Genomic DNA, 26,559 nt, shown 5'->3' with positions numbered 1-26,559 from the left:
TGAATGTGGGTTTAAGTGTTGGTATAGGTGTAGGGGAGTGTGTGTGGGTATATGTGTTGGTGTATGTGTGTGTGTGAATGTGGGTTTAAGTGTTGGTATAGGTGTAGGGGGTGTGTGTGGGTATATGTGTTGATGTATGTGTGTGTGTGTGAATGTGGGTTTAAGTGTTGGTATAGGTGTAGGGGGGTGTGTGTGGGTATATGTGTTGGTGTGTGTGTGTGTGAATGTGGGTTTAAGTGTTGGTATAGGTGTAGGGGTGTGTGTGGGTATATGTGTTGGTGTATGTGTGTGTGTGTGTGTGAATGTGGGTTTAAGTGTTGGTATAGGTGTAGGGGGGTGTGTGTGGGTATATGTGTTGGTGTATGTGTGTGTGTGTGTGTGAATGTGGGTTTAAGTGTTGGTATAGGTGTAGGGGAGTGTGTGTGGGTATATGTGTTGGTGTATGTGTGTGTGTGTGAATGTGGGTTTAAGTGTTGGTATAGGTGTAGGGGGGGGTGTGTGGGTATATGTGTTGGTGTATGTGTGTGTGTGTGTGTGAATGTGGGTTTAAGTGTTGGTATAGGTGTAGGGGGGTGTGTGTGGGTATATGTGTTGGTGTATGTGTGTGTGTGTGTGAATGTGGGTTTAAGTGTTGGTATAGGTGTAGGGGAGTGTGTGTGGGTATATGTGTTGGTGTATGTGTGTGTGTGTGAATGTGGGTTTAAGTGTTGGTATAGGTGTAGGGGAGTGTGTGTGGGTATATGTGTTGGTGTATGTGTGTGTGTGTGAATGTGGGTTTAAGTGTTGGTATAGGTGTAGGGGGTGTGTGTGGGTATATGTGTTGGTGTGTGTGTGTGTGAATGTGGGTTTAAGTGTTGGTATAGGTGTAGGGGGGTGTGTGTGGGTATATGTGTTGGTGTATGTGTGTGTGTGTGAATGTGGGTTTAAGTGTTGGTATAGGTGTAGGGGGTGTGTGTGGGTATATGTGTTGGTGTGTGTGTGTGTGAATGTGGGTTTAAGTGTTGGTATAGGTGTAGGGGGTGTGTGTGGGTATATGTGTTGGTGTGTGTGTGTGTGAATGTGGGTTTAAGTGTTGGTATAGGTGTAGGGGGTGTGTGTGGGTATATGTGTTGGTGTATGTGTGTGTGTGTGTGTGTGTGAATGTGGGTTTAAGTGTTGGTATAGGTGTAGGGGGTGTGTGTGGGTATATGTGTTGGTGTATGTGTGTGTGTGTGTGTGAATGTGGGTTTAAGTGTTGGTATAGGTGTAGGGGGTGTGTGTGGGTATATGTGTTGGTGTATGTGTGTGTGTGTGAATGTGGGTTTAAGTGTTGGTATAGGTGTAGGGGGGTGTGTGTGGGTATATGTGTTGGTGTATGTGTGTGTGTGTGTGTGAATGTGGGTTTAAGTGTTGGTATAGGTGTAGGGGGGTGTGTGTGGGTATATGTGTTGGTGTATGTGTGTGTGTGTGTGTGAATGTGGGTTTAAGTGTTGGTATAGGTGTAGGGGTGTGTTGGTGTGTGTGTGGGTATATGTGTTGGTGTATGTGCAGGTGTGTGTTTGTGTATGTATGGGTGTGTCTGTGTGTAGGTGTATTGGTGGGTGTGAGGGTGGGTGTATGTGTTAATGTTTGGGTGTGTTGGTGTATGGGTGTGTGTGTGTATTGTGATTCATCTGTCACCTGTTCATCATTACCTTTCTGTAATATTACCTTCTGCTCTATCACATGAGAATAGCTGAAACTAAACCAGTTTCTCTGCTGTTTACTTGAACAAAACATTTAGCCACACACACATACACACACACACACACACAGACATTTCACAGATTTATTCCTGATCAGTAATGAACCTTCCTTTTAAATTTACAATAATTAGCAGATGCTCTTATCCTGAGAGATTTACATTTATTTCATTTATCCAGCTGAGCGGTTCAGGGTTAGCTAAGAAGGATAGCTAGCTAGAGACGAATAGACAGTCAGAAATAGATACTGATATGGATGGATGGATGGATGGATAGACAGATAAGATATTGGGCTTTCGGGTGAAATTTCAGGATGTACCAAAAATGCACTATAACCTTTCCAGGTGAACTTAATTTGACCTTCTCTACACTTTTGAATGCACATGTCCAACTGTTCAGTGTTTCAGTACTTTTTGCAGAACTTGCTGTTCTCTAACAAGGTGCTTAACGGCAAAATTCACAACTGGTGTTTGATCCATGAATCCACCAATAAATTTTCTGGTTCCATTAGAATTGGTATTTAAACAGTCCTCTTCATCATGCTGTTCACATTCTGACATCATGAGACCAAGACCACACCTAACAATTGATCAACAGTACCTCACCATTGTGAGGCTTCAAACAGGATGTTCTCAGAGGGAAGTGGCCACTGAGCTTAGAGTGTCACAGAGTGTCATCAGCAGGTTGGGACAGAGATACAGAGAGACTGGAAGAGTCACAGAAAGGTATAGAAGTGGACGTCCTTTGTCCACATCCCACGTTGATGACCACTTCATTGTGAACAGTGCCCTGCGGAACCGGATGATGAATGCCACTCAAGTCCAGGCACATTTAAGGGAGGTGAGAGGCACCTGAGTATCACGTCAGACCATTCGAAACCATTTACATCAGCGTGGTCTGCGTGTAGACGACCTGCATGGGTACCTGACCACACCACCAGGCACAGGCGTCAGGCCAGGGAGCATTTATGCTGGACGAGGGACCAGTGGGCCTCAGTCCTGTTCTCTGATGAAAGCCGATTCACGATGAGCAGAAATGATGGCCGCCAACAATGTTGGAGACATCAAGGAGAGCGCTATGCATCAGCCACTGTTGTGGTGGTGTTACAGTCTGGGCAGGTGTGTCCACTCAATACAGAACTGCCCTACATTTTGTGAATGGTACAGTGACAAGCCAATACTACCTGAATAACATCATTAATCCAGTCTTTGTGCCCCTGCATGAACAACACAGGCCTAATTTCATCTTCATGGACGACGATGCTCCAGCTCATCGAGGTCGCATCATTAGGGAACGGCTGCTGGAGGCTGGGGTACCTCAAATGGAGTGGCCTGCACTTTCTCCAGACCTGAATCCCATAGAAAACCTATGGGATCAGCTGAGTCGCGGCTCTTAACCCTGCACCCCAGAACCTCAATGACCTGAAGGCCGCCCTTCAAGAAGAGTGGAATGCCATGCCTCAGCAGACAATAAGTCGACTTGTGAACAGCATGAGACGTGGTTGTCAAGCTGTAATTGATGGTCAAGGGCACATGACAAATTATTGAGACATTGACATTTTTTGTTGTGGTATACCCACCACTGTTGTTGGCTTTAGTTTCAATAAATTGTTTGAGATGAGGAAATCACCATTGCATGCTTCTACTTAAATGCCCTACTTTCAGGATATAATATCACTGTAGCAACTTTTTACATTTTCCATAAATTTCACCCAAAAGCCAAATATCCTTAACTTTTTGTGAGTAGTGTAGATAGATGGATAGACAGATAGATAGATGGATGGATTGATGGATAGACAGACAGACAGATTGATAGATGGATGGATAGATAGACAGATTGATAGATGGATGGATAGATAGACAGATTGATAGATGGATGGATAGACAGACAGACAGACAGACAGAAAGATAGATGGATAGACAGACAGAAAGATAGATGGATAGACAGACAGATCTGAATTTGACCAAATCCTGTTACTCTGAGTTTAGAAAAGCGGCGTCTCTTTCTGTCTGTCTCTCTGTCTCTCCGTATCTGACTCTCTGACTCTCCGTGTCTCTCTGTCAGTTTGAAGCCTCTGGGAATACGTCACTGCTCAGAAATCAGGAAAACACGCGCTTCCAATTATCGCAACAAGCAGATCTACAGTGAAGGTGACGAACGCAGTAAACGTCTGAAACAGATTTTTCTGTAGAGCTTTCTGTTTCTCTACATCCACTCACGTCCATGGATTATAAGAACACCTCACTTACATCACTGCAATCAAACACAAACGTGATCAGGATCAGACGTCGCTACACGTGATGTTTACTGTCAAACTCCTGATTTAACTCCACAATTAAAGGGAATTCCCGACGACATCGGAAAAATATCCCTCCATCTGATGACAAGAAGACTTTCTCACCAAGAGTGTCAGGGTAAACAAGGGAAGGACAGAGAGGTCTGGATAGGTGGGTGTGTGTGGATACATGTGGGTGGGTGTGAGTGTGTGGATGTATGGGTGTGTGGATGTGTGGGGGTGGGGGTGTGGGAGGTGGGGTGTATGTGTGTGTGTGTGTGTATGTAGGTATGTGTGTGTGGATGTATGTGGTGGGGTGTGGGTGTATGTAGGTGTGTGTGTGTGGATGCATGTGTGTGGGTGTGGGTGGGTGGGTGGTTGTGTGTATGTGTGTGTGTGTGTGTGTGTGTGTGTGTGTGTGTTCGGGAATCCGGTTCACTCCAGAACAGCCAAATCCGATCCGTTTCCGTTTTCCAGGTTCGGTCTTTTCCCTCATTTGGTCAGTTTCCTCTCGTCTCTCTCTCTCTGGCTCTCGGTGGTACGTCCAACACGATGCTTCTGTAAATCTTCCGTAAAGTTCCCCACTGTGTGAGCGCTTACACAGGAGTTAATGAGCCAATGACCCCTACTCTCAGGCCTTTGGTTTTCATCAGGAGCTTCAGCGTGCTCAGAAAGAAGACAATATAAATCAAACCTCTGATAGAAAGCAAATAGAATTTCAATATAAATCCATTTTTTTAAATAAACCTGACGTCTCATTGTGATTTTACCCCAGACATTTTACCCCATCTATCTATCTATCTATCTATCTATCTATCTATCTATCTATCTATCTATCTATCTATCTATCTATCTATCTATCTATCTATCTATCTATCTATCTATCTATCTATCTATCTGTTAACCCGTTGATGTCTATGCTTACAAAAATAAATAAATTGTTTTTTATTTTATTTATAACACCAACAGAGAAGAGCAGAAAATGTTATTTACAAATAAGAAATATTCAATTTTTTAATTCTAATTTAAAACAAAATGCATCATATAGAGTATATAATAGACAGAGAGGGAGAGAGATAGATAGACAGATAGATAGACAGATAGATAGATAGATAGATAGATAGATAGATAGATAGATAGATAGACAGACAGACAGACAGACAGATAGATAGATAGATAGATAGATAGATAGATAGATAGACAGATAGACAGATTGATGGATCTAAATTTGACCGAATTGTGTTACTCTGAGCTCAGAAAAACATTGTCTCTGACTCTCTGCCTCTGACTCCTACACTTACACACTGTAAGGTCTCCTGGTGTCTGAGTTCAGTAAGTGACACAGGAGATGTTTTACTCCTCCTTGTTCCTCTCTGCTCGAACCCCTCCACCTGTGTGTGATATGAGTGTGATGTTTATACACTGTAATGAGAGACAGTTCTCCAGTCACATGCAGCCTGAAGTAGAGAAGTGTTTGTGTGTGTGTGTGTGTGTGTGAGAAAGATTGAAGCCAAATATCTCTGGGTGATGAACTGATAAACTGTTTTGGCGTTTCTGTTTGCACAATGCTAAGTGTTCTTTAAACAGCTAACAGAACTTCGGTGAGAAGAGCTTCAAACTTCTCATGATTCATGAGGCTACACTTATCCCCACGTGCACCGGTTCCATGCAACACACACACACACACGCTGGATTTACGTCCTGTATGGGCTTGTAGATGAACTCGTTTGGCCCAGACACAGATTTACATGAGAGCAAATCTTCACTTCTGTTTGTTTAACTTCAGCGCAGCCTTTAAATCATTTGCATTCTGTGTCGAAGAGAATTCACACACTGACACGTGCATGTGTGTGTTTCTTTTCCTTCTTCCACGTGTCTCCCACATACACAAACACACACTATTATACTACTGACCTTTTGTCTATTTGCCTCGTATCACTCCAGGACACTAACAAGTATTTTATTTATTTATTTATTTATTTATTTATTTATTTATTTATTTATTTAACTTTCTTCTTTCTTTCTTTTTATATTAGTTAATTTACTTACATTTTGTTTCATTTATTTTTTAAAATATTAAAAAACATTTATTTTGTATTTTTATTATTTGTATTTTTTTTATATACATTTCATGTATTTTTATTTTATTTAATTTTATTAAATGTAATTTTGTTTAATTTAATGTAATTTAATTGGGTTTCATCTCATTAAATTTTTATTAAATTACAAACACACACACACACTATTATGCTGTTGCCTTTTTGTCCATTTACCTTGTATCACACTGGCACTAACGAGAAATTTATTTATGTACTTTTTTTAAATTTTTCTTTTACTTCTTTCTTTCTTTTTGTATTATTTAATTTAATTTAATTTTGTTTCATTTTTTAAATATTTAAAAAAAAAAAACATTTTTAGTATTTTTATTTCTCGTAAGTTTATTTTTTATGTATTTTATTTTACTTTATTTTAATGAATTGTATTTAATTGACTTGACTTGAATTTTATTTAATTTAATGTAATTTAATTGTAATTAATTTTATTTATTTGTTAATTTAATTTTTAATTTAGTTTTAATTTAGATTTATTTTTAATTTAATTTTAGATATGTTTTATTTATTTATTTATTTTTAACACCAGCAGTATCTTCACTTGCCCTGAAATGAATCCCTGGTCTCAGTGGACTTGTTTAAGCTCCAAGTTTTTGATGTGAGAGACGAGAGACGAGCCTGGGACGCTCGCTAAGCAAAAAAAAAAAGGAATTTTATTTATTTATTTTTTTGGTCTAAAAAAGCACAATGCCTGAGGATGCGAGCTGAGAGACGACAAGCCGAACTCTTCCCATGGAAGTTAATTAACACCCTGAACACACTGCTGCTGCTGCTGCTGCTGCTGCTCAGGAGATGGAGTTCCTAATAATATAAATAGCTCCACTTGACAGCAATAAATAAATAAATACAGAGACTTTGAGACGAGGCCCAAGTTTCCTGTAAGATGAAAGGTGTGAGGAGTCTGGAAGTCACTTCCCCAGGTTTGTAAGAGGGTTTTTTGTTGCAGCGTGAGGTGAAGTGTGTTCTTGTCCCGGTGCAGATCTCCACAGCCGAGCTGTAACCACGCTGGACTTAATGATGTATGGTGATGTAATGAGGAGAGCATTAATCACTCCCACACACTGTGCCAGAGCCTGCAGATAAACAGCTCCAGCTCAGGAACACCACCACTGTAAAACTCCGCCTCTCAAAACCATCTTCATCATCATAGAGATCATCATCATCATCATCATCAAGATCATTTTCATCATCATCTTCAGGATCATCATCATCATCATAGAGATCATTTTCATTAAGATCATCATCATCATAGAGATCATTTTCATTAAGATCATCATCATCATAGAGATCATTTTCATTAAGATCATCATCATCATCAAGATCATCATCTTTATGATTTTCACCATCACAAGAAACGTTCATTATTCCCTTTATATCTCTCTCTCTCTCTCTTGCACATGCACGCTCTCAGAATCTCTCACACCTTTCTTTCTTTCTTTCTTTCTTTCTTTCTTTCTTTCTTTCTTTCTTTCTAGAAAATCAAACTTTAAGGAACGTATATCGGCTTCTTCAGAGTGGTCACATGACACTGCGGATCATCTGCACACTTTTTTGTTCTCCCTTCGACTTTTCCTGCTGGCTTTAACTCATCACATGACTTTCTGTTTCCGCTCAACACGACTAATTAATCTGAAGTAGACTGATATAATCCTGGCTACCTCTGATGACATCATTCTATCTGTTGCTATGGAAACCAGAATTAGCGTATTGCAGCGAGGAAAAACCCACTTGGACTCTTCCTGAAGTTGCTGCATCGGCGCTGATGTGTTCTGACACCTCGTTCCAGCTGCTGAGGGTTAGCGTTACTTCACGTCTGAAGGGAAACACGTACGTGGGTTTTATTTACAGACGTGTGAAGCGTTCGAGGCACCGGGCAGCGAGGAAAATGTAAACGCTAGCGAAAAGAAAATTAGCATTGGTTCATTTCAGTGAGGAAAACATCTGGCTGAAGTTCACACTGTTTCAGAGTAAGATGAATGGAATAGATAGTAATGTGTGTGTAGCGGTGTGTGTAGCGGTGTGCATTGGTGTGTGTTGCTGTGTGTGTAGCTGTTTGGGTAGCTGAGTGTATGTGTGTGTGTAGCGCTGTGTGTATATATGTGTGTGTGTGTGTGTAGCTGTGTGTATGTGTGTGTAGCTGTTTGGATAGCTGAGTGCTAGTCTGTGTAAGAGTTTAATTGAGTGTGTAGCTGAGTACAAGTGTGTATATATGTGTGTGTGTGTGTGTTTGTCGCTGTGTGCCAGTATGTGTATCAGTGTGTGTGCGTGTGTGTGTCACTTTTGTAAAAGTGCTATAAAGGTCAGTGTCAAACGGTCGAGTGTGTATTAATCTAACCCTCTCTAATCACTTAGATGGATGCAAGTGTGTGTGTGTGTGTGTGTGTGTGTGTGTGTGTGTGTGTGTGAGAGAGAGAGAGAGAGAGAGAACACAGAGAAAGACAAAGATAGACACAGAGAGAGACACAGAAAAAGACAGTGATACATGGAGAGAGAGACACAGAGAGAGACATGGAGACACAGAGAGAGAGAGAGAGAGAGAGAGAGAGAGAGAGTACACAGAGAAAGACAGAAAGATAGACACAGTGAGACACAGAAAGAGACACAGAGGACATGGAGAAATACAGAAAGAGACAGTGATACAGGGAGAGAGACACACAGAGAGACAGGAAGACACAGAAAGAGACCGAGAGAGACATGGAGACACACAGAGAGAGAGAGACAGACAGATGGTGAGTCCAGTGCTCAGTGTTTCTCATTGTGACCGAATCTCAGGTTTTACTCAGTTTTTCTACAGTGACATTATTCAGGAGTGTGTGTGTGTGTGTGTGTGTGTGTTGTTGTGGGGGGGTCTGTTAATAATCTTCAGCTGCCAGAGTTCATCACATTAGATTTGTTTTCTTATTTGGAGTTGTATTTAAAAGCAGCTTCACGCTACATCACATATCCAGAGCAGGAAGAAAAGAGGTGAGGAATGAGCGCGCTCAGATCAGATCAGACGCCACAAATCAGACGCGTCTGCGCTCGGCGTGACGGATCCCAGCGTCGTTATCAGTCTGGAAGTTTTAGCGGCTGCTGAACAGGAGCTGTGTGTCTGCGCTCTGACGAATGACCAGGGAATCTCCTGAGCGCTATAATCCATCACACACTCAACACCTCCCATCTGTCTGAAGGGCAGGTCACTAAAATAGCAGAATTTAAAACACTGTGTTTGTTTCACTGTCACTTAAATCAAGGTCCTTTTCATTCATCATGGCTGAAGTATTATTTTTGCTCTTATAGGTGTTTTTTTATTTTTTTATCATCCTCCCCTCTATTTATTGTATTATTTTTCCTGTTTTTATTTATTTATTTATTTATTTATTTACTTATTTTACATAACAGGAGAACATTTTTTTTCTGGTGAAATAAAACATTGAAACCTTCACTATTAGATGATATTCAACCCATTTATTTCTTGAGAAACTTCAAATACACTTTTTTACAGTAAAAAAATAATTAAATAAAAACTTTGTATATGAAAATATTATAAAAAGGTTAACAAAAAAAATAAAAATCTTTTCCGAATCCACTTCTAATCTCTTTCTTTCTTTCTTTCTTTCTTTCTTTCTTTCTTTCTTTCTTTCTTTCTTTCTTTCTTTCTTTCTTTCTTTCTTTCTTTCTTTCTCTCTCTCTCTTTCTCTCTTTCTTTCTTTCTTTCTCTCTCTTTCTTTCTCTTTCTCTCTTTCTCTCTCTCTCTCCCTCCCTCCCTCCCTCCCTCGATAAAATCCGATGAAACCCCCTCTAAAATACATCCTCCTTTATTAATTTTGCCTGATTTTTAAAATTTTTGTATTTTATCCTGTGTTGAATTTCACTGTGTTGTAAGAAGTGTTTATTCATTTATTTATGTATTTATTTTTAATTTGCAAATTATTTTATCAATGGTTCCCATGACACAGCCTGAAATAAATAAGTACGTACGTACGTACATACATCTAAAAAACACATCATAAGATAAGATAAAACTTTATTGCTCCTACAGTGGGGAAATTCAATTGTCACAGCAGTTCAACAGACAGTTAACGTGCAGGTTTTTGAAAGAAAGAAAGAAAGAAAGAAAGAGACATTTTAAAAGACAAGTAGTAAAAGAAAATAAAATTATGTAAAATTATAAGAGAAAATAAATAACTAAAAAATATTGCCCAATACAAAAAGTGAAAGAAAGTAAGATTATATAAAATTTAAAAGACTATAAAATATGTAAAATTATAAAGTCTTGCACATTTGAACATCACTGTAGTGCAATGATAAAATAAGAGTTTATGATATTTAATGGAATGGAATGTAGCAAAACCTTCAGAAACACAGAAAACATAAACCTCCACACAGACAGGAGTCGGAGATTTCTGCACGACCCGCCTGTTCCTCATTCTCCAAAAAATAATTGTCAAAAAGAAAGCTATCTGATCTCGGCTTGGCCGACGTGTGCATCGCCACATCGAGCTGCACGATGAAGTCTAATGAGGAGTCATCAAAACTAGTTTTCCTTCAGATTCCTATGAATAAAAAAAGCAAAACAAAACTGCCATAAAGCCCAGACATGAGAGCTGATGTCCCAGACGCTCAGGCTAGTCATCTCTCCTCTCTGTCTTATGCTAATTCCTTCATTCACGCTGCGGATAACATTTCTAGCGACTCTTCCTTTTATTCCCAAATTTACATTTCTCATGTCAAACCGAATAAATCAGTGCAGAATAAGGAGCAACAATCGAGCCTCTGCGGCTCTCCGAGCTCCGCATTTTGCCCTTATAAGCATCTGAACCCCATCGTATCACCACTTCATCTTGTCCTGTCTGCTCCATCTGACCATCTCCATATATGTTCATATCCGTGCAATGCCGCGTTCGCAGATTCGGGCTTGCTAGGTTAATAAAGTGCATAGCTCATCTACGTAAAGCTCGCCAAAGCCTTGTCATGTGATCACGAGCTGCCTTTCATACGGTAGGAAAGGCTGAGGCATATCCCATAATGCTTTGAGGGAGAATCTGAAGGATCCAGCAAGCGCTGCAAGCGTGTTTGGATAACCAGGATCATCTCTTTCTCAGGTGTGTGTGTGTGTGTGTGATTCCTTTGCGCTAAATGATAGCAGGCATATTATTCTAGAAGGCTGTGCTATTTTAACACCATTTAAACTTTATTATTTGTCATATATACATTACAGCACAGAAATTCCTTCTTCACATATCCCAGCTTTAGTAGTTAGGAGGGTCAGACATGATACAGCACCCCTGGAGCAGTGAGGGTTAAGGGCCTTGCTCAGGGGCCCAACAGTGGCAGCTTGGCAGTGCTGGGGCTTAAACTCTGATCCTGTGATTAAAAACCCAAAGCCACCACTGCTCTGATACTAATTAACTCTTTTAGCTAAAACATGGTAGCTAGCATATTGCGCTAGTTAGCTAGCCAGCCAAATAAGACACAGCTAGTAATAGGATAGAGTTTTGTTTTAATGGATCTATTAACTGCAGTATTAACTGTTTCCTGTTACTGAAACCCAGCAGATCTTGAAATCCATTTTTGTCAGCAGTTCATCATCCTGGGTGGGAGGGACGAGGTTACTCCGCCTCACCTGCCAATTGCAGAGACGCTAGGCAATCACCGGCTCACGTATGCGGAAGAGGGCGGATACTGCTTTCCTCCGATCTTGAAAAAAAACCAAACAAATAACAACAAATGTTTATCTATAGCTAACCAGTTTAAAGCTGTCATGAGGTGTGAGAGTCATATAGTGAAAAATGCAATAAAATAAATAATACCGCATCGTGTAGCTTTCAGGAGTTTCTCAGCTACAAGTAACAGATTTCTGTGTTTTACTCAAATTAAAAGTTTGCATCACTGTCAGAATAATAAACCTCATTTTAAGCTGTTGTTTGTTATAGTGACCATATATATATATGACCATAACATAATGCATATACTTCCTCGGTGCTACCACTGATCAGGCATAACATTATGACCACCTGGCTAATATTGTGTTGGTCCCCATTTTGCTGCCAAAACAGCCCTGATCCCTCGAGGCATGTATGGACTCCACTAGATCCCTAAATGTGTGCTGTGGTATCTGGCCCCGAGATGTTAGCAGCAGATCCTTTAAGTCCTGTAAGTTGTGAGATGGGGCCTCCACTGACCACTGCAGACCGGGAACACCCCACAAGAGCTGCAGTTTTGGAGATGCTCTGATCCAGTGGTCTAGCCATCACAATTTGGCCCTTCGTCAAACTCGCTCAAATCCTTACACTTGTCCATTTTTCCTGCTTCTAACATCAACTTTGAGGACAAAATGTTGACTTGCTGCCTAATATATCCCACCCACTAACAGGTGCCATGATGAGGAGATCATCAGGCTTATTCACTTCACCTGTCACTGCTCAGAATGTTATGCCTGATCTGTGTATGATTGTTTTTATTCCAAATAATCAGTTCCCGGTTTCAGTTCGGATTCTGTGAGAGACAGTGAGCGCTTCCTCTGTCTTAATTCTAAAGAAAAAGCACAAAACCTCCGATCAATCCAGTCTGAATAGGGCTTATTACCCTTATTATACATTATGTATTAGGTCTGTTTCTTCTTTCTCAACATGCTTTGGTGGATCATTTGCTAGACTGACAAGCATGGTGAATGCTGAATGAGTGTGTGTCACCCCTCTCTCTCTCTCTCTCTCTCTCTCTGTCTCTCTCTCTCTCTTTTACTCATCTTTCACGATTCTCCACACCTTTCATCAAACCTGCCTCAAAATGGCACGCCTCCGTCGATTCATCATTCAATCATACACACTCGCTATGCTTTGGCTGTATCAATCCCTGCTCTACTGCAGAACAGAAAGGAAAAGAGACACAGCTGGAATGAGACTGTGTGTGTGTGTGTGTGTGTGTGTACGTGCATGAAATTTGATAGAAATCCAATATCAGTGTGTGACTCAACCTGTGAGAGCCAAGCAGCAGATTTACATTCGTGTTTTCTTTTGCAGCAGTTGAACCCGTTTTGTGTGTGTGTGTGTGTGTGTGAGTGAAACAGTATGAGTCTGGACCTCATACGATGAAAATACCTACTGAAATAGTGCATCCAAATTAATAGTGAAAGCTAGTAAGGGTTCCATGGACGGTTAAAGGTTCTCACTTTTTTAAAGGGTTCTGTGTGGAAGTCTCTGAGGTCTGGTTCCTCATAGAAAGCTTTAAAGCTTTCCCTAGCAACGTTAACCTCTTTTTTTAAAGGTTTAAAAGTTCACACATGCTTTAAGTAAAGACAGACAGTGTATCTCATTAAAATAAGCTTCTGTCCATCAAGAGGTGATGCACCCAGCAGTCAGTTCTTGAAGTCGGTGTTTTGGAAGCAGGAAAAATGAGCGATAAGGGATGGGATCTGAGTGACTTTGACAAATTGTGATCTCTAGATGACTGAATCAGGGCATCTCCAGAACTTTGGGTCTTATGAGGTAATCCTGGTACGCAGTGGTTAGGCAGAACCTCCAGTGAAGGACAATCACTGAACCAGTGACAGGGTCCTGGACACCCAAGACACACTAATGTGTATATGGAGGAAAGCTAGCCGTCTGGTCCGATCTCACAGAAGAGCTACTGTAGCACAGATAGCTGAGAAAGTTCATGCTAGCTCTAATAGAATGGAGTCAGATCAGCTGCAGAGAGATCAGAGTGACCATGCTGACTACTGAAAGCTCCTACATTGGGCAGGTGAGCTGCAGAACTGGAGTATGGTGCAGTGGAAGAAGGAGGCCTGGTCTGATGAATCACATTTTCTTTTGTTTCAAGCATGTGTGTCACATACCTGGGGAAGACACAGCACCAGGAAAAGGGCAAGCTGGCGGAGTCCAATCTTATCCACAAAGGGCCTGGGGTGTCTAATCTTATCTGCAAAGGGTGAGGGATGTCCGATCTTATCCGCAAAAAGGGCAAGGGATGTCCAATCTTATTTGCAAAAGGGCCATGGATGTTTAGTCTTATCTGCAGAGGGCCAGAGATGTCTGATCTTATCCACAAAGGGCCAGGGATGTCCAATCTTATTCGTAAAGGGCCAGAGATGTATGATCTTATCTTCTAAGGCCCAGTGCCTCAGTGAGCTTGTACCTGTTTCATCAGGTCATCCAGGACGTCCTTCTCCCACACCTGCAAGTTCTTCTGGAGAATCCAGTTCTGCTCTGTTCACTAGCACGTGGCTTCCACTGAAATGTCACTGCACTAAAGAAACACAAGTTCGTCCGTTTCTATAAATAAGGTAGTGTGTGAACAAACCATGGAGAAATGGAAACCAAAAGAAGTGATCTTCTATCCCCTATGTAGTGAGCTCATATAGTGAATAGGAACCGATATAGGATCAGGCTTATCTGTGCATTCTAACACGTTCTTTACCATCTGCTTCGTCCTCCCCCAGTCACCCGACTAATTAACCTCTCCACAGTGGCAGCTTGTAGTCATTATTAGCGTTATGAACCTCTCGTAGCACACACCACACACAGCACACACTCAACGCTAATCTTTAAATACAAAGGTTCAGCCACCTGATGCAACATGGAGGTCATTTTTTACCAATTAAAATTAAAAAGAAAAAAAAAACACCTTTAAATCAATCCCAACAAGGCTAAATCCTGAGTTACGCTGTAAATAAATGAAAATAACCTGAAGCCTATAGGCATATTAGATTATATGAGAATTACAGTCATTTAATTAAGCATTATCACATGTCCTAGCAAGCCATTTTTTTCCTTATAAGTGATAATTAGTTGCTGTCGGATAGTAGAAAGACCTTTAGGTATTCTGACATTCAGTCTTGAAAAATATCAAAATCTGAAAAAAATGTTTATTTCTCTCGTCCTGGCCATCTTCTCACTCGCTGCTGAGATTCATATCAATTATCCAGGATGTCACTGTCACTGCTCTGAAGCTGCTCACTCGTACTCACGAGCTCTTTATCCTCATGCAAGTTAACTAACGCTCATTCTCATGCAGGACTGTAAAACAGCTGCTTCTGATCATCTTTCTGGTCATCTCTGTCAGGAGTGGACAGTCGTATCTGATTATATCCGAGCTGACATGCTTCCCAAATATTAGCAATTACTATTATACCATAGAGATGTGGAATTTTGTGGTTCTGATCAGTGATCAGTCAGAAGGTGGAGGGTCAAAAGGTCTTCTGGGAATAAAAGTTGGATGAGGAGAAAACACTCAGGGATGTCCTCATTCTGTCTGGCAAACCATCTGGCCATCCATCATCCATGCATCCTCTGTAGTACTTATCCTCTTATCCTACACATTATAAATAAGGTTTTAAAAGCTCTTCTGGATAAGAATATGGGAAAACCCCAAGGGGAGTCCGTCCATCCATCCATCCATCCATCCATTCATACATACAGTACATACAGCTATATATGTATTCTAGCATTTATCCTACAGTATAAATGAAACATCAATGCATCTTTTATCCATCCATCCATCCATCCATTCATACATACATCTATTTTCTGTAGCACTTATCCCACATGGTATAAATGTAGCATCAAAAGCTCTTCTGGAAATGTAGCTAATGTCTCTTCTCTGTTATTCTCTACTTTAAAGTACATATCCTTGTTTATCACTTTTACACTCTTTCGGCTTTTCACCTCAACGTTTTTGTCTATTTGTAACTTCAAACAAAGAGAAAAAAAAACTTTTTATCAATTGTTCTGTCTGTCTTGAAATAAACGATCGCATCCCTGGAAGAAAAATGCAATAAAATCCAAAGAAGAATGCAACGATGATGTGATAACATCTGTCTGTCCAGTAGAACCCACACAAGGACGGGACGGAATCTTGTGTGTGTGTGTGTGTGTGTGTGTGTGTGTGAGAAACACTCTGATGACCCACTCAGATAGCTGTTTCCTTTGGTGAATTCCAACATTAATGAGTTTGCTATGAAGAAAAAAATAAAAATAAAAGCTCATGCTAGGGCTTAGCTGTCCCTTTCTGCTGGAGCGTAACACTGCACACACACTATTTATATCCGAGAGCGATGAAGGCATGGGGATTACTGAAGAGGATGATGAGGAGGTGTTTTATCTCAGGTCTACCAAAAACAAAGGGCTTCAGGGAAAATCTTCCTCTGAGCTGAAAGGGAAAGGTGTAAATCGCTCACTGCTTCTATATAAGGACAGATCAGATCCTTCCAATCCCCGGAGTGACAGCGACTAACATGGGCAAGCTCTGTGTGTGTGTGTGTGTTTTACCTGGGTCATTGCCTAATTCTGTCTCCAGCTGTTATGAGTTTTCCTCAGACATCTGCATCCAAAGCTTTTCATTTTGTACTGGAATGCAGCTGCTTGATCTTTCGGGTGTAATTTGGCTATAAAGTTTTCAGCATTGCTCTGTGATGGACCAGAGTCCGATACTAACTCTGTTTCTGCCTCATTCCCAGGAGAGAGCGGGATCTAGACCAGGAGAAGAGAGCAGAATATAGACCAGTAGAGAGCGGGATATAGACCGGGAGAATAGAGTGGGATATAGACCGGGAGAATAGAGCGGGATATAGACCAGGAGAATAGAGTGGGATATAGACCGGGAGAATAGAGTGGGATATAGACCGGGAGAATAGAGCGGGATATAGACCGGGAGAATAGAGTGGGATATAGACCGGGAGAATAGAGCGGGATATAGACCGGGAGAATAGAGTGGGATATAGACCGGGAGAATAGAGTGGGATATAGACCGGGAGAATAGAGTGGGATATAGACCGGGAGAATAGAGCGGGATATAGACCGGGAGAATAGAGTGGGATATAGACCGGGAGAATAGAGTGGGATATAGACCGGGAGAATAGAGCGGGATATAGACCGGGAGAATAGAGCGGGATATAGACCGGGAGAATAGAGCGGGATATAGACCGGGAGAATAGAGCGGGATATAGACCGGGAGAATAGAGCGGGATATAGACCGGGAGAATAGAGCGGGATATAGACCGGGAGAATAGAGCGGGATATAGACCGGGAGAATAGAGTGGGATATAGACCGGGAGAATAGAGTGGGATATAGACCGGGAGAATAGAGTGGGATATAGACCGGGAGAATAGAGTGGGATATAGACCAGGAGAATAGAGTGGGATATAGACCGGGAGAATAGAGTGGGATATAGACCGGGAGAATAGAGTGGGATATAGACCGGGAGAATAGAGTGGGATATATAATGTAGGTTCTTCTTTCACCTACATTAATTTCTTAATTTCTTCCACTTTCTTAAATTCATTCATTTTCACTCCTTCATTCACATCACCTCCTTTACTTGATTAATTTCCTTCCTTCCTTCCTCCCTCCTTCCTTCCTTCCTTCCTCCCTCCCTTTACTTTACTTTCTGTCTTCATCTCCTCAGTTTTCTCCTCTTCCTTTACTTTCTTCAATCCTTCACCCACTTCTGCCCCTCTTTCTCCCCTTTTCTTCACTTTTCTCACCTCCTTTTTCGATCCCTTCCTTCCTTCCCTCCCTCCCTCACCTCACCTCACCTCACCTCACCTCACCTTCTTTACTTCTCTCACCTTTTCTTTCATTCCTTCACTTTCTTTCTTCACTCCCTTTAATTCCTTAATAATCCTCCCTTCTGTCCTTTCCTCTTCACCTCCTGTGTAATTCCATTAGCTTTGGCTTTCATCCCAGTGTTTTTTCCACTCTTTAAATAAATAATTCTGGGGCTAAACCTCACCAATACAGTAGTCCAGAGATCAAACATCAAAGATGGTGAATTTCCTGTGACTAAGACACGCCTCCCAGCACGCGATATTCCCGAATTTCCAAAATGACACGATCAACACGACTTCAGCGCTCTCCCAGAAACGGATGCGTCCTGCCGCTCCATTTTGTTTTCCAAACCCCATTTGCTTCCAGTCATCTCTTCAGATTATTTAAGAAAGCCTGGCTCTCGTGTGCATGTGATAAACCCTGGCAGCAGTAGAACAGACCTGGCAGCACTGTTGTGCTTTCCACACCGAGGTGATTGTGCTGTCACTCCGCACAAGCCTCGCGAGCCACCGGGGACCTATTCCCTGTGAAATCCGCTCACTCCAGAGCTCTGTGTCAGAATCGGAAGTGAAAAGCCCGGCAGCATAAAAACGAGGAAAGCTTTCTGAGGCGAAGTTCTGTGCTCTGGGGAAAGAAAGACTATAAACAAGGAGGCTTCAAGTCGAAAGCCTTTTGTGCTTTGTTTAAAAGTTATGTAATGCTCTCAAACTAAAGTAGACGGTTTGTGTGTGTGTGTGTGTGTGTGTGTGTGTTGTTTACAGGCTCCAGGTCAACATACTCACGACTTCATTGCTGTATAAGTCGCCACTCAGAAGGTCATGATGTCTCAGCGCTCTATGGTCAGTGATTCTGTTTCTCTCTCTCCACACACACACACACACACACACACACACACACTTTTTTTGCTATTCAACACTGTGGTCCAGGTTCACAGTGTTTGCTCTGGTGTTAAATCATACTTACGCTATACATCATACACGCTCTGGTCTTCCTCAGTCATTTGTTTTTATTTATAAATGTATATACTGATGCACTTTCCTGTGCTTTCTGTTGAATGAATATTTACTCTCAGCACTCACCACACTCAGTCAAACTACACCATACTCACTCTGGAGTTTTTACATACTCATAAAGAGTGTCCTTTTACTGTATTCACTGTCCACTCCAACTGTAGCAGCTCTACTCTTTGACTGACTGCCTGTACTCAGACTGATTGTTTATTATTTTCAAGTATAATTTTACTATACCAACAATACTCTTTTAGCGTACTCAGAGAGCGCATCATCAATCTGAACTCACTGTTATACTCACCATTATACTCACTCTGATCTTTTACTATACTCACTGTCTTTTTACTGTCTGCTTTAAGGCCTTCAGAATCAATAGTACAGGCGTCCGTAGCTTAAAATAAGTGGCGATGGAATTGTTCCATTAACCAATCAGATTTCGAGTTGGTGTCACTGGGGCCATATAGCAGGCATACGATTACGCCAGCAATTTCCTGTCCTTTGATTGGATAATTGGAGTAGTCAGAGGCAGCGACCTGCACATATACAGTGTTTCTATATTCACTGCGTCTTATTTCGGATGCTGCGTCCTCCGGAGATTGCAGTTTTGCTGCATACGGCATCAAGAATGTCTTTTTTGAGATAAGTAGCCGTAATAAAATGGACTATTCCTTGTGAGGTGTGAAATACTGTAGACTAATTTCTATTTTACTTTGCTATTTAACGGTTGATTAGTATCTATTGCCGTGGCGTCATAATGATGGTACAGAGGTGGATTAATTCAGGAAGGACACCAGTGAAGGCCTAGGTGTGAAATGCTCTGATCTTTTACTATACTCACTGTCTTTATACTCACTCTGATGTTTACTTTACCCTGATCTTTTTCTGTATTCTGTCGTTATACTCTTACCATACTCACTTACCGCACTCATACTGTTTAATACTCTCTATTCTCACTCAGACATTTTACCACACTCACTGTCTTTATACTCTCTATACCCGTTCTGAGTCTTTCACTATACTCAGTGTTTACTTTCTTTACTCAGTCTCTTTTATTAAAAAATCTATATTCGAGATTCAAGGTTCAATGAACTTTTCTTGTTTATTAACCTCAGGGGTAAATTGCTTTGCAGTGTTACAGTTGCTCTTATAAAATGGAAGAGAGACAGAAAGAAATATATACTATATCCGTTATTTAGTACTCTTTCAACTCACTCTGGTGTTTTACCACACTCATACTGTTTAATACTCTCCTTACTCAGTCTGATCCTTTACCATATTCATTTTCTAATACTTTTTAATACTCAGTCTGTTTACTCACTGTTTAATATTCTGTACACTTGTTTAATGCTCTTTATACTAACTCCATACTCCCTTTTTAATACTCTTACTCACTCTCTGTACTCAGTCTGGTCTTTTATAATACTCCTTGTTTAATTGTTTTATGTTCAGTTTTATTTGAATCCATACAATAATCTCTATACTCACTCTGGTGTTTTATCCTAGTCGTTGTTTTACGTCTTTATTCGCACCTTATACTTACAAATTTAGCGTTTTTTACTATACCCATTGTTCATTGTTCATTGTTCATTGTTCATAGTACATTGTTCAATACTCTGGTCTTTTACTTTACCCCTATCAGAGTTATTAATATTCACGCTGGTGGTTTTTATGCTGTCGGTCTGGTTGTTTGGTATCATGTACCACGTCATTGATCCAGTAGTGCAACCCGTTCTCACCACACACACTTATTTTTCAGAATTTCACCTGCTTTTCTTTGTAGATATGTATATAATTTGCTCAGATTCACTTGGAGTTTACTGCTTTTGTGCGCATCTTATCATCGACCGGATATGATGTTTACACGTCAGCGTTGACGCTGATGTCGACGAGCCGCTCGGATTCATCTTTTCATGTCTGTATGCGTGCGAGTTGGTACGAATGTCAAACCCTTTGTCGAACTCTTCTTCATGTGAAAAGCGTGATGCTGGCTGCCTGATGGCTTTCTGTCCTGCACGATCGTGCAATTTTGCCGCGCAGCACGGACATGCTTCGGCTTCTAATTAAAGCACCACCACACACCGAGACTGAAATTAACAGCTGCATTCATCAAAGCTGACTTGTGAGAGTTGAGCATCTCTTTGTGTATGTGTGTGTATATATATATGTGTGTGTGTTTGTGTGTTCTGAAGAAGAGATCTAGATCCAGACACGACAGCGAGCCCGAAGTGACTTCGGCTTCCAGATTAAGGAACTCATTAAGGAGCTTTTTACATTGCGAAGCTCTTTAACCTCCTGTGTGTTTTGTCTGGGTGCCATTTAGAGCTGGAAATGAGTGCATTCGTCACAGAAACCTATTGTTTCCTGCTTCCCGGTTCTCCTGCGACTTCCCCATGTTTATCCCGCTCGTCCTTTCTCATAGAGGTGTAACGATATCATTCGATACGTGCCTCTCGATTCGATATGTTTCGGATTAAACGGTATGTCCTGCATAATAACCAAGGCTATTTGTCATCCAGCATCTCTTATATTACGTGAGGCGTAAATAAACATTCTGATTTCATTCCTGCGTCCGGAAAAGGAGCTAATATCAAGTCATGAGTGGATGTAGAGGAGTCATTTTATCAAAGATCAAGGATGACATTGAAGTAAGACGTGATGAAGGTCATACTGGAAAACTTTTTTTAACAGGACACATTTCATGCAGAGGAATTTTATTGTGATTTACAGATACTGCAGTGACTGTAAGGTCTAGTATGGGAATGTACATGCTCAGCTACTTGTTTACTTTCTCTGTTGAATAATCAAACTATTCTTCTTCTTCTATTATATTTCTAAACATTGATCTGTATGTTGGATTATTATTATTGTTATTATTATTATTATTATTATTATTATTATTATTATTATTATTAATTCTAAATGTTGATCTGCCTGTTGGGTTATTTTTATTATTATTATTATTATTATTATTATTATTATTATTATTATTATTATTATCGTATATAATCTCCGTAGTTATTTAATGAAAAAAAAATCCACTATGCTGTGTATTTTCTATTAGATTGGAGATTTGTAAAGCTCCGCCTCCAGGAGCTTAGGTAGTCCATAAAGTGCATCCAGGATTTTGCGATAGCTGCAATGAAGAAAAAATAAACAAGAAAACTTATCGATATATTCATAGGAGTTTGTAAATTTTTTAAAATCACAGCGATTATTTGCAGATTTGAGTGTTGTGACATCACAGAAAGTGCTCTCACAGAAAGTCAGTACATTGCATTACAAATCATTACGTGTGTCTCACTGGTAGAAGATTAAAAGAAGAAGAGTTCTATATGTAATCTAATCTTCCTGTTATTTCTGTAGGTTTACAAAATTCTGCTTGTTTCACCCTTGAAGAAGAGAATCTTCTGTAACAGTAGAAGTAAATAAAATAAAATACAATTAAATTAGAGAGTTAGTGACAGCAAACTAAGCTTTTTTTTCTTTCCTGACTTGCCATTAATAAGAAATGCATTGCAAAGACGTGGGTGGAGATGTGGGGGGAGATGTGGGTGGAGACGTGGGTGGAGACATGAGTAATGACGTGGGTGAAGACCTGGGTGGAGACGTGGGTGAAGATGTGGAGATGTGGGTGGATATGTGGGTGGAGACATGAGTAGAGATGTGTGTGAAGATGTGGGTGGAGATGTGAGTGAAGACACTGGTGGAGACGTTAGTAGAGACATAAGTAGAGATGTGGTTGGAGATGTGAGTGGAGATGATAGTGAGGATGTGGCTGAAGATGTGGGTGGAGACATGGGTGGAGATGTGAGTAGAGATATGGATAAAGATGTGAGTGAAGACATGGGTGGAGACACGGGTGGAGACGTTAGTAGAGACATAAGTAGAGATGTGGTTGGAGATGAGTGAAGACACTGGTGGAGACGTTAGTAGAGACATAAGTAGAGATGTGGTTGGAGATGTGAGTGGAGATGTTAGTGAGGATGTGGGTGAAGATGTGGGTGGAGACATGGGTGGAGATGTGAGTAGAGATATGGATAAAGATGTGAGTGAAGACATGGGTGGAGACACGGGTGGAGACGTTAGTAGAGACATAAGTGGAGACATGAGTAGAGATGTGGGTGGAGACGTGAGTTGAGATGTGAGAGGAGACGTGGGTGGAGACATGAAGATGTGGGTGGAGACATGGGCGGAGATGTGAGTAGAGATGTGGGTGGAGACGTGGGTGGAGATGTGACATCAGTGCACATGTTGGTCTCATATTGGTCTCTGAATGCAATGCACCTATATAACCCATGGCATGGGAAATGATCATGATGTCAGATTACTGATCAGAAGGTTGTGACTTCAAATCCCAGGACAAACAAGAAGCCTTTGCTGGGCCCCTGAGTGAGGCCCTTAACCCTCAGTGCTCTGATGTATAAATGAATCTATAAAACAATCTAAACGTTGATGTGGTTGGATGACGTGGTTGGAGATTTCTTTAAACACATTTTTTCCCCTATTTTCTCCTCACTCTCCTTCTCTGCCTTCAGATTAGATCAGAACACACTTGTTTTCCTCTTGTTTTGATGGACTACATTTGTTTGGGGAAATCATGGTCCTTGTTTACTGCCAGTCCATTTACAGCGCTGGGAAATTTCTGATGTGAAATGACCTTCATTTATTCTGACCACTGCTCTGTCTCCACACGTTCCTCTGGCTCTTTATCCGCCGACAGTCAGATACCATTCAGAACTGGGAATGTAGTGTAACAGAAAAGTCGGAGCATTCTCTCTGTTTCTGTCTGTCTCTCCATCTCTGTCTGTCTCTCTGTCTTTGCCTGTCTTTCTGTCTCTGTCTGTCTCTCCTTATCTTTCAGTCTTTCTTGCTTCTGTCTGTCTCTCCTTCTCTGTCTGTCTCTCTTTCTCTGTTTGTCTCTCTGTCTGTCTCACTGTCTCTGTCTCTGTTTGCCTCTCCATTTCTGTTGGTCTCTCTTGCTCCTATCTGTGTCTCTGTCTCTGTCTCTCTGTCTTTGCCTGTCTTTCTGTCTCTGTCTGTCTCTTCTTGCTCCTGTCTGTCTCTTCATTTCTGTCTGTCTCTCTTGCTCCTGTCTGTCCCTCTGTTTCTGTATCTCTGTCTCTGTTTGTTTCTCTGTCTGTCTCTCCATTTCTGCCTGTCTCTCTTGCTTCTGTCTGTCTTTCTTTCTCTGTCTGTCTCGCCATCTCTGTCTTCTCTCTGTCTCTCCATTTCTGTCTGTCTCTCTTGCTCAGTCTGCTTTGCTGTCTTTTCTCTCTCTTCATCTCTGTCTCAGTCTGTCTCTCCATTTCTGTCTATCTCCCTGTCTGTCTCTCTGTCTCTGTCTTTCCATCTCTGTCTGTCTCTTCTGTCTCACTTTCCTCAATATCTCTATAGTTTGCTTCCTTGACTGCTTCATTTTCCACTTTTTCCCCCCTAGCTCTGACCTGTCCATCTGTCCATCACTCACAGAGCCAGGTTTGTTCTTCCAGTTCTTTAAAGTGTCATTTCTCTCACTTCCTGTCTGTGAGACACGCTCTATTCCGTGACTGAATGGCAGCTTTTTTTTCTTTCCACAAAATAAGTGTGAATGAAGACCTCTGTGAAAGCTGGGCATTTGGATTTAACACTTTAAAGAACAAGAGAGAGAGAGAGAGAGAGAGAGAGAGAGAAAACAAGAAATGAGAATGAGAGAGAGAGAGAGAGAGAGAGAGAGAGAACGAGAAATGAGAATGAGAGAGAGATAATGAGAGAGAATGATAGAGAGAGAGAGAGAGAGAGAGAGAGAGAGAGAGACAGAGAATGAGAGATAGAGAATGAGAGGGGGGTGAGAGAGAGAGAACAAGAATAAGAGTGAGAGAGAGAGAAAGAGAGAGAGAGACAGAAAGATGCAGAAAGAGAAAGAAAGAAAGAGAATGAAAGAGATACAGAGAGCAAGTGAGAAAGAATGAGAGAGAGAGAGAGAGAGAGAGAACAAGAGAGAGAGAGATGGAGCGAGAGAAAGAAAGAGAAAGAGAGAGAGAATGTGAGAATGAGAGAGAGAATGAGAGAGAGAGAAAGGTGTCCATGCTTGAAGAGAAGAGATGTGAGTGAGGGATGACTTTCGCCGAGAAAGGAGAAGCGTGACAGTGAGAGTGAGAGAGAGAGAGAGAGAGAGAGAGAGAGAGAGAGAGCAGAGCTTTGATTAGGAGCTTCCTGGAGGAAGTTGTACACATCAGTAAAAGCGAGTGGATTTCCAGTAAGACTGTGGTTCGACTCGTGTGGTACAGCCTTGCAAATTCCACACACAGGATGAATCTGTGACTTATTTACTCGTTCCTCGCCTCGTCTGATCTCATCTGATTTGTTTGCCTTGGTCACCGTTCTCCACAGAGTCATGACTGATGGTGAAAACGTGATGGAACCCTCAGAGCCGGACTCCATCTTGTAATGCAGATGATCCTTAGGTGGCATGGGAGATTTTTCCTCTGTGGCCCGAGGCAGTGTGTTACTTTGTAGACATGGAGTAATAATACACGACTAATCCCCAACAGTTATTATGAACATCCAGGAATCAGTTCCATCTGGCCGAGCTGGCTGTGAGGCTCATAGCTCTGAGGATGAAGACAATCCCTGAGTGTTTGTACTGGAACATCAGCCTTGACCTCGCGATGCTGTGGCCGTGGAAACGCATTACACCCAATTACTAATGATGTGCTGTTACATATACACAGAGAGCAGACACACACTCACACTGTACTAACACTCGTTTATGAGCTCTCACACTGCTCAGGACTTAAGATGATTCTTACAGCTAGATAGATGGATGGATGGATGGATGGATGGATGGATGGATGGATGGACAGACAGACAGACCGACCAACAGACAGATAAATGGACAGATATACAAAGTTAAAGATAGATAAAAATATGAATGGACAGACAGACCAACGAACTCACAAATATATAGATAGCATATATGTAGATATAGCATTGGATGGATGGAGGGATGGAGGGATGGAGGGATGGATGGATGGATGGATGGATAGATAGATAGATAGATAGATAGATAGATAGATAGATAGATAGATAGATAGATAGATAGAAAGATGAATGGTCACCCTGACAGACAGACTGACAGTCAGATAGATAGATAGATAGATAGACAGACAGACAGACAGACAGACAGACAGACAGATAGATAGATAGATAGATAGATAGATAGATAGATAGATAGATAGATAGATAGATAGATAGATAGATAGATGGATCTTTGTTATATTGAGCAGTGTTTATAGAGGGTTAGTTACATGGAGCAGTGTTTATAGAGGGTTATGTGGCGTAGTTTTTTAGTAGAGTATAAAGAAATAAGCACACTGCTCATGATTTAAGATGATTCTTGAGACTTTGGGGGCGGGAATAAGACGGACCAATCAAATTCATCAAGGAACAAACTGTGATCTCATTAAAATTCACAGTTTTGTCCCCCTACAATAAACTTCACTTTAACACTTGCTACAGCTATCGTACTTAGTTCCTTCGATTGGTCTGAAGAGTCATTTGAAGCAGTTGATTCGTTTGGATTTGTTGATTCACCCTGTCGTAAAAATACCTGCTGTTTTCGTAGAGTTAACGTGAAAGTAGAGTTTGATACAAACCTAATTTTCTGTATAATCTGAGCTGTGGATGTTTGGACAGTCTCGATATAAACATGATATATATATAATTTGTTTCAGCAACAGTGAAACTCTCAGAATCTCTGTAGGGAAGCAGAACGAAAAATAAAAGAAATTTTTCTTTTAATTTCATGGCTCTGGCTCTGGGTTCAGCGTCTCTGGTGCCATTTCCATCACATTTTCATAGGTATTTTTACTACACTTTGGTCCTTTCCTGGCCGTAATAACTAGCTTTCTGAAAGGTGACAGAAATAAGTACCTTTT

At 41.0% G+C, this 26,559-nt stretch overlaps 1 protein-coding gene across 2 annotated transcripts in view; it reads left to right on the top strand.

The window, feature by feature from the left end:
• Positions 1-26,559, top strand: part of chrm3a (cholinergic receptor, muscarinic 3a) — a 168,084-nt gene that overhangs the window by 21,964 nt on the left and 119,561 nt on the right. For both annotated transcript variants that reach the window (XM_058398528.1, XM_058398527.1), the window contains exon 2: positions 18,395-18,472. The gene's annotated coding sequence lies outside the window, so the exon portion shown is untranslated. The remainder of the gene's footprint in view (positions 1-18,394; positions 18,473-26,559) is intronic.

The sequence above is a fragment of the Hemibagrus wyckioides genome, linkage group LG09 (genome assembly GCF_019097595.1).
Source record: "Hemibagrus wyckioides isolate EC202008001 linkage group LG09, SWU_Hwy_1.0, whole genome shotgun sequence".
Taxonomy (NCBI): Eukaryota; Metazoa; Chordata; class Actinopteri; order Siluriformes; family Bagridae; genus Hemibagrus; species Hemibagrus wyckioides.
The sequence above is the reverse complement of the archived record's forward strand: the minus strand, read 5'-3'. Positions and strand labels throughout refer to the sequence as shown.